This window comes from Capsicum annuum, unplaced genomic scaffold, assembly GCF_002878395.1.
Source record: "Capsicum annuum cultivar UCD-10X-F1 unplaced genomic scaffold, UCD10Xv1.1 ctg5186, whole genome shotgun sequence".
NCBI classification, from domain to species: domain Eukaryota; kingdom Viridiplantae; phylum Streptophyta; class Magnoliopsida; order Solanales; family Solanaceae; genus Capsicum; species Capsicum annuum.
The window spans coordinates 6,302-26,501 of record NW_025859838.1 but is presented as its reverse complement, the minus strand read 5'-3'; the positions used below and the strand labels follow the sequence as shown (position 1 = coordinate 26,501).

Sequence of the window (20,200 nt, the reverse complement as noted above, 5' to 3'; positions counted from 1 at the left end):
GTTAGAGGCAACAGAATCAACTTAAACTATCTGCAAGCGAACGGGGAATAAAAATAATGAGTTCAACTGAATCTAATACGACAACATACGACAACAAAACCAACTCAAACAATGTGTAGGCAGACAAAGAATAAAAATAATGAGTTCAAATGAATTTATAAATCTGGTGAGGCAGAAGAATCAACTCAAATTATTTGTAGCCGAATGAAGAATAAAAATAACGAATACAAATTAATTTAATACTTTTGATAGAGACGACAAATTCAGTGAAAACTACAAGTAGGAGGAAGAAGAATGAATATAACATTCAACCGAATATAATACTTTTGAAAATAAGATTCATGTGTAGGCAGATGGAGAATAAAAGTAATGGATTCAACTGGACCTAATACATTTGATAGAGACAACAAATTCAACTCAAACTATGAAAAGGTGTGTGAAGAATAAAAAAGGACGAGTTCAACTGAGTCTAATACTTTTAACAAAGACAGCAAAAAAAACTTAAAATTTAAGTAGGCGGATGATGAATAAAAGTTAACAAGTTCAACTGAACCTATTACTTTTGATAGAGACAGACTACTTTTGATGGTGACAGATAAATCAACTCAAACTATGTGTAGGTAGACGGAGAATGAAAGTAACGAATTCAACTGAATCTTATACTTTTGACAAAGATAGTAGACTCAACTCAAAGTATAAGTAGGAGGAAGAAGAATAAATATAACGAGTTCAATTGAATCAAATACATTAGACAAATATAATAGATTCAACTTAACAATGTGTAGACAGACGAAGAATAAAAGTAACGAGTTCAACTGAATCTAATACTCTTTGACAAAGACAGTTAGATTCAACTTAAATTATATCTAACAGGCATTGTATTTTTATTCTAAATTTTGACAATTCAAGAGACAAAGGAGGTTAATAGCCAAATGATATACATAGTAAAAAATAATAATTAAATCAACAGTAACATATGTGGTGTAATCTCTTAAGTCACTAAAGAAGGTTACGACGTAGACAAATCTTAGTCCTATCTTTGTAGGATAGAGAGGTCTTTTTGGATATACATTGACTAAAAAAACATGTAATCAAAACAAAATTAAAAGAAAAAAATAATGGCAACAAAATAACAAGATACATCGAACAACTAAGTAAATGAGAAAGAGACGATGAGTTGGAGAGAACTTAATAACTTGGATATATATCTTATGTTTGTCGTTAAATTATTACTCCCTTCGTTTCAAATTGATGATTTGACACTAAGTTTAAGTAAATTAAGAAGATTTCTGAATTTTGTAATAGACATGTCAAAGGTACTAAAATATCTTTAAACATGTCATATGAGAAATTGAAATTAGAAAGTTGCTAAAAAAGAAAAAATGAATTAAAAAGAAAAATACGTCAAAAGATTGAATGGAAGGGACTATTATTATTATTATTATTATTGTTGTTGTTGTTGTTGTTGTTGTTGTTATTATTATTATTATTATTATTATTGTTATTGTTATTATTATTATTATTATTATAACTGTGTGTTGTGCCAGCTTACGTGCATTTCGACTTATTCCACTGAATGTCTTTCGCATGCCACTATCAACAGTTACCATCCACCAAGATTACAACAGATGGTAATAACCACTAGTGTTTTTGTTTTTAAATTATAATATTAAACTTACTCAGAATAGAATTTAAAGTTTGAAATTCATAACTTTAAATTCTGAATCTGTCATGAAAAAGTACTAAAAATAGAAAGAGAAGAGACCTGGAATGGGTTGATTGATGAAAAAAATCAAATTAGAAGAGGGAGGCATGCATATAGTTGCTGAATATGGATAGTTTTTTGAATAGTAATACTATGTTTTTGAAGATTGCGTATCCCAAGCATTTGCAGGTTAGAAATTGTCCTACATAAACTTTTTCTTTGCATATCATCCCATACTATATGGGCTACAAGGGGGTGGGACAGATTTGTATTCACTACTTTGTTATCTTCCCTGTAGCTATATTGGATAGGGGGTCTGCCTAGCCTTCTTAGTATCAACCTGCAATCATGAATGTAAAGGTTAAACATTGAATTTACATTTTTAAGCATATGCATCACATCTTCGGAGTCAATGTTTATAACAATGGGGTTGAGATTATACTCCAAAACTAGCTGTAGGCCTTTTCTAAGAGCTAGAAGTTCTATAAAATTGTTAGTGGCATGCAAAAAACAAGTTCCATAAAATTGTTACTGGCATGCAAAGAACTCTAAGAGAAGCCCAAGATCCACTCACCATTAGAGTTCCTCATCACACCTCCTATTCCACCTCTAGCAGGATTTCCAAAACTAGACCCATCTGTGTTGAGCTTATAGAAGTGGCTGTGGGAAATCTAGTTGACTTCTATAGTGCTAATCAGCTTAGGGTTTGGGGTGAGTTTTTAGATAAAAGAATTCGAATGCCTCCGAGTAGGCAGTTTTGTAAGACGGGGGGAGGGGGTAAGGATTTGTTATTAAACATATTATAATTCCTATTCTTACAGATGTTCCAATGAAAAAATGGAAGCAAGGTTGCCCATTCTAGAAGGTTAACATAAATAGAATCCTTAAACAACTTCCAACTATTATTCCATCTAGAAGGGTGGAAAAGTTGGGGGAATGGCTTTGCATGCTTTATAACCTTGAATGAGGTCTTTCCAGAATGAAACAACATGAAGACAATTGAGAAGAGGTGAGGAACATCTCCTAGCTGATGGTTGCAATTATGACAATTAGGAAGGATGTTAAACCCCTATAGGCCAAAGTAGAATTGTTGGGAGGTTGTCATGGTGAAGGATCCAAAGAAAGAACTTGATTTTATTTGGAATATGGAGTTTCAAAATCTAACCTAGCTGAGGGTAGCTATGACTTGAGTGCTGCCTTTGATACAATATGTGATAGTAGATAATTTTGCAAGAGAAGACTTTGTCGCCGGTGGAAAGTCAGAGAGGAGTGTCAGATTGACTTTTACAGTTAGGCAGGAAAGAGTTTTAGATGTTGAATTTAATTGTGTTGGGAATGTCAAAAGGGAGGGAATCAGGATTTCAGACTCCATTTTGACAAAAGGAAGAAAGTTACAAGGAGGGACAGGGTTTGGGGAGTAATCCTTGTATGATGTGGCATAAAGGAGGGTGATTAGGGACCCATCTATCTCTCAAAATATTAACTTTGTGGCCATTATAAACAAACCATTGGAAAAGATCATGACAGAGGTTCCAGGCTCTATGAACATTCCTCCAGATTCTAGAATGGGAGGAAATGTGTCTTCCGGTGTTAGGTGTGCTCTTTGGGTTAGAACTCTAGCCCATAAGGAAGAGGGATTAGAATTCAGTATCCAGGCTAAACTACAAAGTAATATTTCATTCTTGATACTAGTTTTTTGCATCCCCAGATCACCCAAGTGTTTGGGTTGGGTGATAGTGTCCCTCCTAACCATGTGCATTTTTTTTTTTGGAGTCAGTAGTTCCCCAGATGAAGTTTCTTTGGTCCTATCAATAAGATTATGAATCTGAAGAAAGATATACTGCATGACATGATTGGGGATACTTTCCAGACTAGCCTTGGCAAGAGTGGTCCTACCGGCCATGTTTAGAATTTTAACCTTCCAATCAACTAATTTGGTACTTAAATTATTAAAAATGAACTGTAAGTCATTGAGTTTAGGAGGGCCATGGAAAACGGGAAAGCGCAAGTACCTCCCAAAAGAGTTTTTGGCCTTAATGCTAAGAGTAGATGTGAGATGATCCTTAGTAGAGGTGTGGCAGTTGGAGGAGAAAAGCACCTTAGATTTGGCTAGATTAATTTTTTGGCTGGAGTGAGCATTGAAGATGGCAAGATTTCTAGCAATGGTAGTATAATTGAGAATGTTAGCTTTAGCAAATAGGGTAAGGTCATCTATGAAGAAAAGATGGGAGAATTTTGGGCCTCTACGATTAATCTGAATGGGATTCCACTGACGAGTGTCCACTTTATGATTAATCCTTCAAGACAGAAGCTCTATTCAATGGATGAAAATGTAAAGAGATAGGGGATTTCCCTGTCTTATTTCCCTGGAAGGCTTGAAACTAGATGTGTATCCCCCATTGACAAGGATGGAAATAAATGAGGTCGAGATGCAGGACATGATAAGTTTTGAGAGCCCAGGGGGAAATTGAAAAAAACCAGGGCTTTCCTAATGAAGGATCATTCCAGCCTATCAAAGGCTTTTTCAAGACATGATTGAGAAATGTTTATTAATGGTAAAGTGAAGGTGGAAAAAGAAAACGAAAAGCACCATAGACCCATTAACATAAACTTGCCCAATTTTTTAATTAATTTTAGAACTAATTTCAATTTTTCAAAAAATTGAATTTCAAATGTATTATTTTTTTATAAAAAGGTAAAATTTAATTGATAAGTTTATATTTTATAATTCTTCACTTTAAATTTTGCACAAAAAAATTATGCATGATGTAAAATAGATTGTTTATATTATATGGAAGGATTATATTAAAAAATAATCAGTTACTATTATTGTTGAGGTTTTGAATCAGTGGATCTTTATAAAATTATATATATTTAAGAAATTTATTAGGATTCGAGAAAAGGGGATACTCGAACAGGTGTGAGGGAGATAGTTTACATAATATAAATTGTATTAGTAAATTGCTTGAAATCATGATCTTGATCATTATTGTGCTTTAATTTGTGATTCCGTAATTGTCTTTTTGGGTTTGTTAGCAAGTAATTGCTCACATAAAATCCTAAGTAAGATTTTCCATTTCCATTCGACTAGTGATATAACTTTGTTATTACTTTATTTGAATTTGTTACCTAATAATTACTTGCTTGAATTTGGCATCTAATAAATTCTTGTTTAAATTCGTGAGCTAGTATGTACTTGGTCGAACTCGCGATCTATAAGTCATGATCCTTCATCTTTCATGAAAGCATGAATAAGATTTGCTAAGTTTCGCTCAGTAAGTGATAGTTTAATTATTGTTTTAGTGTATCTGAAGTTTTGCTAAAGTAAAAAAAAGGGAGCCCTAGCAGAATTAGAGAAAGAATGATATTGTAAGTGATACGATGTAGGTAGTGTAGTCTAATGCTAACATCATTAGTAATACTTGGTTGAACTCATGACCTAATAATTGCTTCGTTGAACCCGTGACTTATCGATTACACGACAATAGCTGATTGAAAGGTGTTCTTTTGGGGAAGAAGAGTTCAAGTCCAAGAGAAATGAATTGTTAAAATGTGATAGCTATTTGGAGCCCCAAGTTAAAGTCTAAGAATAGAAGTATTAGACGCTAAAATTTAGTTTTGAAGAGATCCAAAATTGTGTCGAAAAGAGCCCAAAAGGAAACCAAATTTAGCCCTTAAGTATAGCTAAAATCAGCAGCCCAATCAAACTCCACGTAAGGCTCAAAAGCAACAACCAAAACGACCCAATACATTTTTATTTCAACTCAAATATTAGAGTTTGTTTCTAACACCGCCACTAAACAATGAGTTTATTACTAAGTTGTAGAATGATTTTTTAGGGCTTTATAAGGCAGGGTTTTCCTCCATATTCACTGACCCACCAGCGCTGAAAAGTTGTTTCTCTCCTTATTCTTTTAAGCTCTGTTCTCTCTCGGTATAAAAGCCATTATAGACTTTAAATCTTGTCCTTTGTCTATGAAAACTCACCTTAATCCGTAGATTCGAAAGGACTTTGTTTAACTTTAACTTAGATGAACTTGGTGAGTATCTTCATTCCTTATTTTATAGTCTGTATTTCATATGAGCCTGATCTTTCGTCTTTTTCATTTTATTGGTCAGATCTGCTTTTATGAGCTTTGATTCCATCTTCTTTTGTTGTACAACCATCTTTATTTGGGATCTTTCATTCTTTCGATGAGGTATGTCTTTTTTTAGATAAAATTGGGTCTCCTTTACATCTTTATAAGTTTAAATATTTTTAGAATATGTATCCCAAATTTTTGTGATGTTATAAGTAGTGTAGTTCTTGACATCTGTAGTATGATCTAACGACCTTATATCTTTATTTTTGTGAGTTTCACTGTTTTTTTGTGATAATCGTGTTTAGATTCGAACTGTTATATTTTTTTCTTTGTTGCTCTCTTGAAATTGGTCTTGTTCTAGTCCTAAGAAATGTGATTTGTTATTTATCAATATTTAAGATCTTTTAAATTATGATTAATTCCTCAGCAGAATAGTTAAAATTATGTATATTCAGACTTTTCAAAGCCCCTAATATCGTTGTTATAAAAATAGCACAAAAATTTTCTATTACTGGAGAGAAATTGAAAGTCGTGAGATTTTTGAGAAGCAAAATTAAGAATAACAAATTAATAAATAAGCTAGTTGTGGTAATGTTAGTTCTGTTTTATAAAGTTTTTTCTTGAAGATTAATTAGCTTTTTGTAAGTATTTAAATGACTTATTTGGGTAGCAGTGTGAGCTTGTAACTTTCACAATTTGAAAGTAATATATATAATTTTTTTTTATGAATTTCTGCGATAATTTTAGAGTTTGATAGTTTGGTATTTATATTTTTCACCATGAGCTACATATTCTATACCTACTTTCATAGAAGGTAGAACACTATGTAAGCTCTTTAAAAAGTTCAGTAGAATTTATTTATATATTTTTTTATATTATCAAAATTAATTTTTGTATCTCCATCTATTAAAGTGTTAGTAAAAATATCGACATTATTAAATTCTTAATTAGTTATAAAGTAATGAAATATTATCATTTAATATATACATATAATCACAAAACTTAAAAGTTAATTGAACCGAATCTCAAATAATACGTATATTTTTTTATTCGTACGATTAAGATCAATTGCAGAATATAAAAACGAAAAAGGAAAACTAGTTAAGTCTAGGTATGATTTATATTTATCTCAAAAAATAATTTAATTTAAATTTAATTGAGTTTCACTACTATAGCAAACTGTTGTGCTCGCATTATGTTAAGAATGAATCTCAAAGTTAATAGTTGATAGCCTATTTTTTTTTTCTAATCTGCATATCAAACACATATTAAACAATCAAGAAATATTAATCTTATAACTTTATCTGTTTTAGATGCTTAAATTGTTGAGAGAAAATGGCTTATAGTAGAGAAAGTTTTGACGATCGTGGATATAAAGACATTAATGTGATAATCGGTTTAAAATTTAAAATAATAGATTTTTTAGCACTCAATTTGAGCATTGACAATTGGACAACTATCTGTTTATATTAAGTTCTTCCCAACTCTAATCGTATATGAGTTGCAAGGAACAGGAACTTAATATAAACAAATAAGTATCTGATTGTTGCTGCTCATGTTATGTGTTTACGGATCCATAATTTTCACTTTTATCACAATCATCACATTTGCCTGATCCTCCCAAGTTTCACCTGTGTGAGTCATTTTCTTTCAACAATTTAAGCACCCGAAATAAAGTTATAAGATTAAGTATTGTTTGGTTGTTTAATTTGTATGTTTGATATGTGTATTATGATGATAAGGACTCCAACTATTGACTTTGAGATTCATCTTCAACATCAATGTAAAAATAATAATTGAGTATTAGAACAAAACTCAATTAAATAAAAAAATATTTTTTCAAAATGAAATAGAACATAGTCTGGACTTAACAAATTTTCTTCATCTTTTTCAAGATCCAGCAACTAGTCTTAACCATACAAACAAGAACATAAATTTTGTTCGAGATATAGACTAGTTCACTTTAAATTTTGTGATTATACATACTTATAAAATGAAAATAAATCACAAGTTCAAAACTTATTAAGAACCTAATAATAAAAACTTGCATGTTTTTCATACATTAACAAGTAGAGACATGAAAAATTAACTTTAATAATATAAAGGAAGAAAATACATCTTACTAGTTTCTTTTTAGGACTTACACATATATTTTAACTAGTATAAAATTAGGTATAATAATTATTTGTTTAAATTTGTGATATGATAATTACTTGTTAGAGTTTGTTATTTAGTTTACTCTAGCGTAAATTGTATTTGTAATTATTTGTGTTAAATTCGTGATATGATAATTGTTTGTTTGAATTCGTGATATGCTAATTGCTTGTTAGAGTTTTTGATTATATAAGTTGAATGATGATTTTAATGTTGTTATGAGGCGTATGAAGTTTTGTTGAAGAACAAAGTAGAGGCGCCTCAGCAAGATTCGAGAAAGAACAACACTCAAGGAGGTATAACGTAGATGGTTTACTCTGACGTGAATTGTATTTGTAATTATTTATTTAAATTTGCGATATAATAATTGCTTGTTTGATTTCGTGATTTATAAGTTGAATGATGATTTTACGGTTATTGTGACGTGTATAAGAAGTTTTAGTGAAGTATAAAGTAGAGACACTTGATCAAGATTCGAGAAAGAATGACGCTCGACGAATATGGTGCAGTAGATAGTTTACTTCAATGCCAAAAGCAGTTGTAAATTTTTGTTAAACTCGTGATATGATAATTGTTTGTTTGAAGTTGTGATATGGTAATTGTTTGTTTGTGTTCGTAAAGTATAAGTTAAATGTCGATTGTATTATTGCTCTGATGTATGTGAAGTTTATAATTGCTTGTTCGAGTTAGTGATTCATAAGCTGAATGATGATTTTATTATTGTTTTGATGTATGTGAAGCTGATAATTGCTTGTTTGAGATCGTGATTTATAAGATAAATGATGATTTTATTATTGCTTTGATGTGTATAAAGTTGATAATTATAAATTATCTGTTTGAGTTCGTAATTTATAATGTTGATTTTATTACTGCTTTGATGTATATGAAGTTCTATTGAAGTACAGCATAGAGACACGTGAGCAAGATTCAAGAGAGAATAACGCTTGAGGAATATGATGTAAATAGTTTACTGTAATGTAAGTTGAATTAGTAATTAGTAATTGTTTGATAATTACTTCTTTGAATTTGCGACTTAGTAATTAAATGTTTAAATTTGAGATTTAAAAATTGTTTGTTCGAATCGGTGAACTAGTAATTGTTTGTTCGAACTCGTAATTTATCAATCATGAGTTTCGTCTCCATAAAGCCTGGATTTGTGATGTAGTACTTGTTTGTTGGAATTTGTGAGCAAGTGGTTGCTTATTTGAACTCGTAATGCATAAGTTAGGTGATAGTTTTATTATTGTTTAAAGGCCTGTTTAGTTTTACTGAAAGAACAGAGCAGAGAGACTGACTTCAGCACGATTAGAGAAAAGGAGATACTGTAAATGATGTGATGTAAATAATCTATTTTTGTTGCTGACAACATTGGTAATTATTTGTTTGAATTTATTGCTCAGTAATTACTTGTTCAAATTCATGACTTTGTGATTGCTTGCTCGAATTCAAGACCTAATAAATATCGCGTGAACTAGAAATTTATTGATTATACAAAACTAACAGATCCAAAGGTGTTTTATTGGTAAAAAAGAGTTCAACTCAAGGTAAATGAATCTATACTATCTTAAAATTATGAACTCCCAATAAAAGTAAATTATAATTTTTATTCAATGCTAGAATAAGAAAGTTATAAATAGCGGTTTTTGCTTTATTTCCTTTTTATAAACAAAAATCTCTTTGTGATATCACGTGACAATTTAGGAATAACATATATATGATCAAAAAGTTAATTTTATTTGTAAAAAGAGTTCATACATTAAATTTTTTTCCCTAAAAAAATTGTTATACTATATCCACAAGTAAAAAATCAACACAATATCTCTTCTATTCAATTCATTTCTCTTTCTAAACCCAGGGGCGGACCTACAGATAAAAAATGGGTGCTCGAGCACCCATTGATCTTAACTCGGAATAGGTACAATTATATTAGAAATTGAAGAAAAAGGATATAATAAATCAGAAAGCATCCACAGAAATTAAATCTGACTTGGTGCGTTGGTGGTGGAAACTTTCAAGTAAGATCGTGCGAGAGTTCAAACCCATTGAATTTCTTTTTTGACATAGTTTTTAGTTCTTTTGTTTCCACTGTTTGATCCAAATCCTAATGTCGGCTTCATGAATAGTTCTTTATTCAATGCTGGTCTCATAAATAGTTCTTTTTTCTACAGCCGACTTCATAAATTTTTCTCTTATTTTTATTATTTGATTTAAATATCAATGCTGACTTCATAAATAGTTCTTTTGTTGCCGTTGTTTGACCGAAATCCCAATGCTGAACTTATAAATAAAGAATTAAAGACACCAAAGTTTGACCCCTCAATATTTTATTTTTTTTTACCCTTGAACTTTAACTTAACCAACAATTTTTTTTTATTCAGCGATTGTGTTTTTTCTCAAAAATTCAAGATATTTATAATATAAATATGAATAGTTTTAATCAAATTTCTTCATTGTCATCCTCAAATAATAGTGCACTTATACTATATAATTAATAGTAGCGATACCTTTTTGAAAAAAATTGAGGACCCACAAACTCAAAATTCTGAGTCCACCGCTATCTAGACCTTAAGTTTCGTTTCTTTATCTATATATCACGTGAATTTTATAGAACTAAAAATGAGAAATTTATCAACAAATACAAAATTCATCATTTAATTCACTAGAAAAGCATTATAAAATCATTATAAAATATAACCTAAAAAGGATATACAAGAAACGTAATGCCTTGAAGGAGAAAAGAGTTGAATATGTTGAATAAAATATGATTTTGAATTTTTATAATTTATTTTGAATTTTATTTCCTCTCACATTATACTAAATTTAATTTGAGTTGATAAAAGGTAAACAGTGCTATGTTTGATTTTGTGTGAACTATTATCGTCAGTAATAATTGCGTTTGAACTACAGTTTAAATTTTAAAAATTGTAATTTTCTGATAAAACGTGTAATATTCTTTATCTGATAAAATTCTTGTAAAAATAATGACTCAAATACTACTACAATTTTAAAAGATATATATTATTTTTCAGAATATACTTTTCAATATAAACAAGTTTCAAAAGGTTTGTCAAATAATCACTTAGATGGTTTTTTTTTTCAATTCATATATTCTTATTTAATGCAATGGAAAAATATATTTTATATTTTTTCATCATATTAATATGATAAAATATATATTTTAAAATATCACTTAATCTATTTAGAAGCGGAATATGACAACTAATTTGAAATTAACTAATTCAAGATGATGTTATAACACTTGTCATCTCTTGTCACATTTGTGACATTTTTGTCATTCCAAAACTCTTATTCACTCATTCAAAGATTTCTAGCCAATTTATTATCGTACTTTGATGACTTGAAAATGTTTCATCGCGATTTAAAGATTTTAATAAAGTGATAGTTAGACCGACTATATTACATGAAGTGGAATGATGATCAACCAGGAATTTTCAGACTCAAAAGATGAAGATAGCAGAAATAAAAATGCTTAGAGGAATACGTTGATATACTAGAAGAGATAAGATTAATAATAAAGATATACGGGACAATGTGAAAATAGTTTTCGTGAAGGACAAGATGCGAGAACGACGTTGCGATTGTTCGATTATGTGAAGAGGAAGAGCACACAAGCCCTTGTGAGAAAGTACGAGAGATTGATAGTGATAGGTCCGAGGAGATGTAATGATCAATCAGAGGCGGAGCGAGAATTTCTGTTCAGGGGGTTCAACATCTACCATATAAATATAAAAATCATTTTATTCATATATTAATAATAAATTTTTTCATCGAAGAAGCTTTGGATGAACCCCTTATTAATAGGCTTGCTCCGCCTCTGAGATCAACTAAGGAAGAATTACAGAGAAGTGAATAGAGATAATATAACACAGTCATAGTTCATCGAAAACATGACCCTATTCCTAGATAGAAAAATGAGGAGAAGAAAAATCATAATAGACACTTAGTAAGTAATAAAGTGTTTTTTCTCTTTCTAGTGGTCTCGTTAGTGTTCGAGATAAACTCATAAAGAACTATTATTCGAGGCTAAGAACAATTGATTCACAATAATTAGTGGTGGTTTAGCTCTACATTAGATCATTACCAGTTTAAATTAAATTACTATGTTCCAAAATTGTTTCCTATTGAATTCAAACTGACTCATAATTTGATAAGGTATTGTAGACACGTAATTTTGTCCCTCCCCAAAAATACTTTTTACCATTTTACCCTCGTCTTACTGCGTGCCGTCACCTATGTGATTATATCCCACAAAAATACAAAAAATAACAAACTAACCACTCAACTAATTAAATCTCAACACTCTCTACCTTATCCTAACCGCCAACCTCACCCCCTAACCCATTACCCCTACCCTCACCCCACCACTCCTAACCCCTTAACAAATATATACATATCCATATACGGATAGAGATAAAAAAAAATAGAATTCCATTTTTCAAGGGGGCCCACAGGGAATTCCCCAATTCATATATACACTCACAGTAACAATACGGAGGGGGGACACTATCAACATCATCTTCTCCACCTTATACCATCACAACAAGACACTTCATTCTTCCATTCATCATCTTTCATTTCTTCTGGCTCACGGATATACTAACCAACCTCACAATATCTGGGGACACATATACTGGTATAGGGAAATCGAGGAGTAAGGTTACCAAAGAGACTAAGATAGGAGTGGGAGCGATCGATTGAGAGAGAAATTGAGAAAATGAGGAGAGTGAGAGAGAGAACTGGTCGTAGAGTGAGTAAACCAGAGAGAAAGGTATTCTCAAGTTTTCCAAATGAGATTCTCATGGGAATTAGCGCCATCCATTCGAGTTAACTCGTCCCGTGCCAAAAACCCAACATACCTCGTTGTTTCTTTCTAATTTTCAGGAGATACCGTCGGAAATAAGTGAACAGTAGTAGCACCATCAACATTTTTTTTAAATCGATTCTAAACAATTTAACAATAGTGTTGTATTTGGATCGGGTTTCAAAGATTTTCACGTTGTAGTTGGTTCGTAGTCGAGTTGTGGTATTCTTCGAGGCTGATTAGGGGTTCTTCGTCATACGGAGTCGTCTTTTTGATTAACTAATATTTGAAATAAAATAATGATTGAGGTCCATTTCTACTCTTTTCCTATTTGTGTTTCATTATTGATGGAATATGGTGCATTGGATGGAATCTCGTGTGTTGTTTGATCTTGATTGGTGATAAATTGATACTTTGATATTGACTTGTTGCTCAATTTTCGTTGAAAAGTGATTGTGGATTGTTGAAATAGAAGTCGTGAATTGTGGAAATTTAGTGTTGAGAAGAGTATATGGGGTGGAATTGCGAGATTGATAAAAGGGTAAATTTGGTTTAATGTTGGTTCGTTGTTGTTTTGCTTAATTCGGAATCAAGTTTGTGAATTCTATAGTATCATGATAGGTTGCATTGGATAGGTAAAATGTTTAGGTTCGGGTAGGTAAAATTTAGGAGTGGTTTGTTGATTGAATGCGTTGAATGTTTAAATGTGTGTTTGGAATATTTGTGAAATGGTTTGTCTTTCTCGCATTTGGAGTCGGGGAATGCCCCAAGAAACATTGTATTTATTCACCGGGGAATGCCCTGATATATTATGTTGGTGGAAGACGTTCGTGATGAAGGCCCGAGACATCGGATAAGCATTGGATCATAGTTTGGGATTAGTCTAGAATAGGATTTATATTTTTGTATTTTTCTATCCTTGGGACTGGACATTATTTTGGTTTTGAATTTTGTTTGATTTGTTTATTTGATTATTTCGTGTGTTATGTGTGGTTTATACATTTTTTAGTATCAAATTAGCCGATATGCTCCACCAAGCGACCGTGATTGAACCACGGGATCGAGGGGTGCCTAACACCTTCCCCTCGGTCAACAGAATTCCTTAGCCGAAATCTCTGTTCGCAAACAAGTTTAAAGAGTCAAATCATTTCGAGAAGGATTTTCCAAAGTTGACTTGGCACACCGAATTATGTCAAGTGGTGACTCTGAATAGAAATATAAATAATCCTTTTTCGAAACAAATGTTTATCTTTTGTCACCTAATAATAAAAATCCTTTCAAAACTTTAAAATCTAATTCTTTTTGGGAGTTGAAAAAAGGGGTGTGACAATTATATTATGACGACTGTGTATACTTTCTTCTTTTTGAGGAGAGGGTTTGAATGTCATCAAAAGTAAAGATTACAAGAATTTTTGAGATATATAGTTTTTTTTTAAATTAACTTTGGGCCTGACCCGTTTTATTAAATAAAAGAAGTAATGTTTGTACAAAATTAACCAAGTGAGCCCAAGAAATAAAAATAAAAAGATATCTGAAGAGTCAAGACCCGATCAACCAATGGGTCTTCCCCAACTATAAAAATGCCCTATAGTAGGGTTTTCTAATTGTGACTTCCCTAACATAATCCTTAAATGGCGCCGCTGGAAGCTCTCTTCAATGACGAATTCCGCATACGTTTGTTTTGGGCCATTAATTTTCTCGAAGATTAAGCAAGTGACAAGATCTTCATATTTAGCTTGCAAAGTTGAGTCCATTTCTAGTATCCCGAAGCTACTTTTTTATAGATAGATAGTTCAAGAGGGTATATTAACGTACATCATAAATTGAAGATTTTTCGAATCCTACACATTTACCAACTTTCCTGAAAAATAAAAGAAATAGATCACCATCGTTACTAGATCACTACTGACACTTCAATATAATGAACCACATGACAACACTAACACTACTCTCTATCTTCTCAATCAACTACATTCTTTCCAAAAAGTTAGTCAGAAGAACCTGGCTGGTAAATAAGTTCCTTAAAAATGAGGAAAATAATTTTCTTAATAGAAGTAGGAAAAACAAGTTCTACAAGTGACATTCTATATTTATTATGTCCTCTATTTAACATCACCAATCCCTACTCCTTGACTAGGGGTGTCAAATGGGCGGATTGGGTTGAGACTGAAAATATAAAATGAGTTGAATTGGATACTGGGTTGGGTCATGACCCGCCCAAATTTATTTTGGGTTGAAATGGATTGAGTTGAAATGGGTAAAAATTGGGTTGGGCCTTGACCCACCCAAGCCCAACAAAAATAATTTTTTTGGGAGGAGTAGGGGATGCGGCGAAGGGGAGAGGGTACGATTTTGATCGTGAGGTAAGAAAAGATTGTTAATTCTTTTTAAAAATTTAAAAGAATTAATTTTTTGGGTGAAGGTGGGGTGAGGGTGGGGGTCATGGTAGGGAGGGAAATGGGGATGAGGTGGGGTGGGGGCAAAAAATAAATTTATAAAAAACTTTTTAAGAAATAAAAATAATATATTTAATGGAGGCAGGGTGAGTGGGGTAAGCTAGGGGTGTAGTGGGGATGGTTGAGGTGAGGGCGAGGTGTGGTGGGTCATTTTGAGAGTAGGAGGACATATTATCGCTTCTTTTTCTTACTTTCATTAAGAAAATTATTTTTTTATTAAACGGGTTGAAGTGGAGATTGATTGGGTTCATTTGAACACAATTTAAAAATGAGTTGAGATTTACTCAATAGTAAATTATCTTGAAGCCAACCCATTAAATATTGGACGGGTTGGACGGGTTAGCTCAATTTGGGTTCATTTTGACACCTCTACCCTTGACCATCCGACCCCGTTACCCTCAAGACCTCACACCCTAAACCATCCTACTTCTAGAGCTTTTTGCTAAATTATGTATAAATGATCTTGAAATAGTAAGTCTATGGATAATATTTTACCTTCATACTAAACACACCCTAAAGCAATGAGAGTTGACAAGCTCAATACTTGGTTTGAAGAACACAACTTCTACCCTCCTTGATATAGTTTCTCTTAGGAATTACTGGTCAAAAAAGCACCTGAACTATTACTTTTTTGGTAGCTTCGCATTCCAACTATCAATTATTTACTTTTTCTTTCACCTGAACCATCATCATTTATTTTAGGATTTGATTAAATTTGAATTTGCACATTTTAGGGTCACTTTCTTCAAGAATTTGAGCACAATAAGGTCCATTTCTAGGAGTCTGGAACAATACTTTTAACAAGACTTTTTTTTAGAAACTTGTACTCAAGACCTCTAAATACGATTTTTCTATTATTTTTGTGGGCATTTTATTTTTTCCACTCAAAGCAAGTTGCTTTTCCAAGGAGCATAATTTTATATTTTCACATAATCAACAAGTTATGTGTTATATATCATTCCCTTCGTGTCATATTACTTGACATGTTTGTCTTTTGCACAACTCTTATGGAGAAATTAATAAGGAGTGCAGATTGAGTAATATAACCCTGTTAAACTCACATTAAATACTGTCATTACTTATTGGAGTTAATTGCTCTTCCATTAAGAGCAGAAATCTATTGTAAATATTTTCCTAAAATTGTACTAATGCTCAACTTTGAATTTGAAACAAATGGCCATTGTCGTGGTCGACTCCTGCCATTGTCCATCCGGTGAATCGTCGTTAGGGTCGACTCCTACCGGTTACCCGCTGACTTTACTTCGGTTAATTCTTCTGTCCATCTAAGATTCAATCCTCTCTCTGCGACCCAACAAACCCATCAGTTTTCGGCGAGTGACGCCAGTTTTTTGGATAAGCGGATTGTCATTATTTTTCTCACTTCTTGTGTTGACCACTAAACTTTAGCAGCTTCTCATCGAACTAGCAACCATTCAGTTTCCGACAAGTGATGTCAATTTCCAGTGAAACTAATTATTGTTTTTCCTCATTTCTCGCGCGACCATAACTCTCTTCTCTTTTCTTTCTATCCCTTTACAGGTACTACAAGTCCAGATTTGACTCCTCTTCTCAAACGGTGATGTCAAGATTTCAGCAACCAATTTTCATCACAAATTATCAAAATTCGGTGACTCAGCCAAGTAAACTGACCCAACTTCAATCAGGTGCACTCACTCCATCTCTTCTAGTCGTGTGTATAGCTTTCTTGATTGTAGTGGCTGCTGCTGTCTGTCTTGTTTACTATTTGTACTTCAATCCCTTTTATCTTTGCGCCTTCGCTGACTAACTTGTCTATGGGTGACAATTTACTTATTTATTTCTATATTTCATAGTAGTAATTTACTTGTTAATTCTACTTGTGTTTTATTCATTTTTATTGTTCTTAGTAGTTTTGTAGTGTGGGCTTGATAGTAACATTTTTGGTTTGCATTATTGTCTAGACTGTGTGCTCTTAGTGTTATTGGTTGGTGCAGTCTCTAGTCTCTGATTATTATGGAAAATGGTATTGACTGAGGGTCATGTCTTTAGGTGGATCTTTGGTGGGGGTCGGGGTAGGGTAGCGAGAAGGAAGGGTAAAAGGGCTAAAGGTGGTTGTAGTTTGAGAGTAGGATCGTGGAAAATATGTCCTTTATTAGAGAAATCATTACCGCAAGTGAAAATTCTTAGAAAAAAGGTGAATTAATATAGCTTGTCTCTAAGATACCAAATAGGTAGTTACCAAGGCTAGGGTATTAGATAGTTATAAGTTGTGGTACTCAGGAGGCGGGAGGAAAAAGAATGATGTAGGTATCCTTGTAGATGATGTGCTCAGAAAGCAACTAGTAGAGGTTAAGAGGGTCAACAATAGGATGATGTCAATTAAACTACTTATTGGAGAGTTTTCTTGGAATATTATTTGTGCATATACCCCGCATATAGGCTTGGATGAGGATGAGAAAAAGAGGTTTTGGGAGGCTTTGGACGAGATGGTGAGAGATGTTCCTAGTAATGATAAGCTTTTTATAGGAGGGGATTTCAATGGGCACATAGGGTCTTCTTCAAGGGGTTATGATGATATGCATGAAGGCTATGGGTTTGGTATAAGGAATGCCAAAGGAGTGGCACTTTTGAATTTTGCTCGAGTGTTTGGATTAGTTGTAGGTAGTTAATTCAAACTTTCCTAAGAAGGAGGTTCACTTGGTACCTTCCATAATTCGGTGTCCAAGACCCAGATTGACTTTTTGCTCCTCGGGGAAAGGATATAGGAGTATTTGTAAGGACTGTAACTTCTTATCGAGTGAGAGTCTTTTGACCCAATATTGAATTTTGGTGATGGACTTGGAGATCATAAAGTAGCGGAGGAGGTGAGGTATGGAGGATCATCCAAGTATTATATAGGGCAATCTGACTTTGGCTAGTGCATTGGATATAAGGGATACGTTGATGAAGGGGGAGGCTTGGGAGAGTGGAGGGGATGCTGATAGTATATAGGATAAGATAGCCCGTTGCATCAGGGAGACAACAAGAGAGGTGTTGGCTGTCTCGAGAGGCCTCTCGAGCAAATACCAAGGGGAATGGTGGTGGAAAGAAGAGGTGAAGAAGAAGTGGAGGCTTAGAAGAAAACATATGGAAAGTTGGCTGAGAGTAAGGATGAAGAGGATAAATGGAAAAATTGGGAGTATAAGATTGCTAGGAGAAAGGTAAAGTTAGCGGTCCCGATGGCTAAGGATGCTTTTGAGAGTTTATACACAACGTTAGATAGTAAAGGTGGGGGAAAAAGTTGTATAGGCTACCCAAGGTTAGGGATAGAAAGGCTTCGATCCTTCATCAATTGAAATGTATTAAGGATGTGGGCGACAAAGTTTTGGTGGAGAAGGGTCGTATTAGAAAGAGATGGCGGTCTTACTTCCATGAGCTCTTGAAAAAAAGAAGGGATACTAGTATTATGTTGAGGGATTTTGAGCATTCCAAAAGATTTTGCGATTATGGTTATTGTAGGCACATTAAGGTTGACAAGGTTAAGGGGACTATTCATGGGATGTGTAGAGGTAGAGCGACGGGGCCAGATCAGATTCCCATGGATTTTTGAAGTGCACAAGAGGGGCAGGTATGGAGTGGTTGACTTGGTTGTTTAAAATAATTTTCAAGATGGCAAGGATGCCTAAAGCTTGGAGGTGGAGTAGATGATTTTGTTGTATAAGAATAAGGGTGGCATTCAGGATTGCAATAATTATAGGTGTATCAAGCTATTGAGTCACACTATGAAGGTTTGGGAGACGATGATAGAGTTGAGGTTGTAGAGGAACGTTACTATTTTTGACAATAAGTTTGTATTTATGTCAAAATGCTTGACTAATAAATCCATCTATCTCGCTAGGAGACTAATGGAGTAGTATAGGGATAGAATGAAGGATTTGCACAGTGTGTCTATCGACTTAGAGAAGACTTATGATAGAGTTCCTAGGGAGGTTCATTGGAGGGTGAAGGTGTACCTATGGTGTATTTTAGGGCGATTAAGGATATGTACAATGGATCAAAGACTCAGTTTAGGACTAGGGGAGGGTACTCGGAACACTTTCCCATCTTGATGGGGTTACACCAAGGATTGACGCTTAGTTCGTTCCTTTTTTCCTTGGTGATGGATGTTTTGACATGGAAAATTCAAGGTGAGGTGCCTTACTATTTGCTTTTTTTGAATGATATGGTCTTGATTGATGAGGCATGTAGTGGAGTTAATGCTAAATTAGAGGTTTGAAGGCAAACCCTTGAGTCTAATTGATTTAGGTTGAGTAGGTCCAACCCGAAATATATGGAGTATAAGTATAGCGAGGTGTAGCATGAGTCCAATATGGTTGTGAAGCTTGATACTCATTCTATCAATAAGAGATATAGTTTCAAGTATATAGGGTCTATGATTAAGGAGAATGGAGAGATTGACGAAGATGTAACTTATATTGTCCAAAATTTTGTGTGACAAAAAGCTACCTCCTAAACTTAAAGGAAAATTTTACAGAGTGATAGTTAGACTGATTTTATTGTATGAGGCGGAGTGATAGCCTATTAAGAAGGCTAAAATCTAGAAGATGAAGGTATTGGAGATAAGACTGCTTCGGTGGATGTGGTGTACTAGAAAAGATAGTATTATAAATGAGGTTACTCGAGATAAGGTAGGAGTGACTTCAGTGAAAGCCAAGATGAGGGAAACAAGGTTGAGATGGAGAAGAGGCATAGATTCCCAGAAATTGGTGTGGGGATGGTTTCAAGTAAGGTATAGGTAGACCGAAGTAATATTGGAGAAAGGTGATTAGACATGTCATGGAGCAGCTCTAACCTATCGAGGACATGAACCTAGATAGGAAGTTATGGAGGAGGCACATTAGAGTAGAAGGTTAGTATGAGTTTAGGATGTTGTATTACTTGGTGTATCTTGTGTATGGTATTATTGGATATGTTGATTTCTATTGTATTTTGTTCTTTTAGTATTCCTTTTCTAGATTGTTTT

The 20,200-nt window shown here is 33.2% G+C and overlaps 1 long non-coding RNA gene across 1 annotated transcript; it reads left to right on the top strand.

Moving 5' to 3' along the window:
• The first annotated feature begins 5,695 nt into the window (after nucleotides 1–5,695).
• On the top strand, nucleotides 5,696–8,654 carry LOC107877579. The gene is made up of 3 exons (XR_007050466.1): nucleotides 5,696–5,745; nucleotides 5,825–5,904; nucleotides 8,175–8,654. It is a non-coding gene; the product is annotated as an uncharacterized LOC107877579 (long non-coding RNA).
• Nucleotides 8,655–20,200: the final 11,546 nt, after the last annotated feature.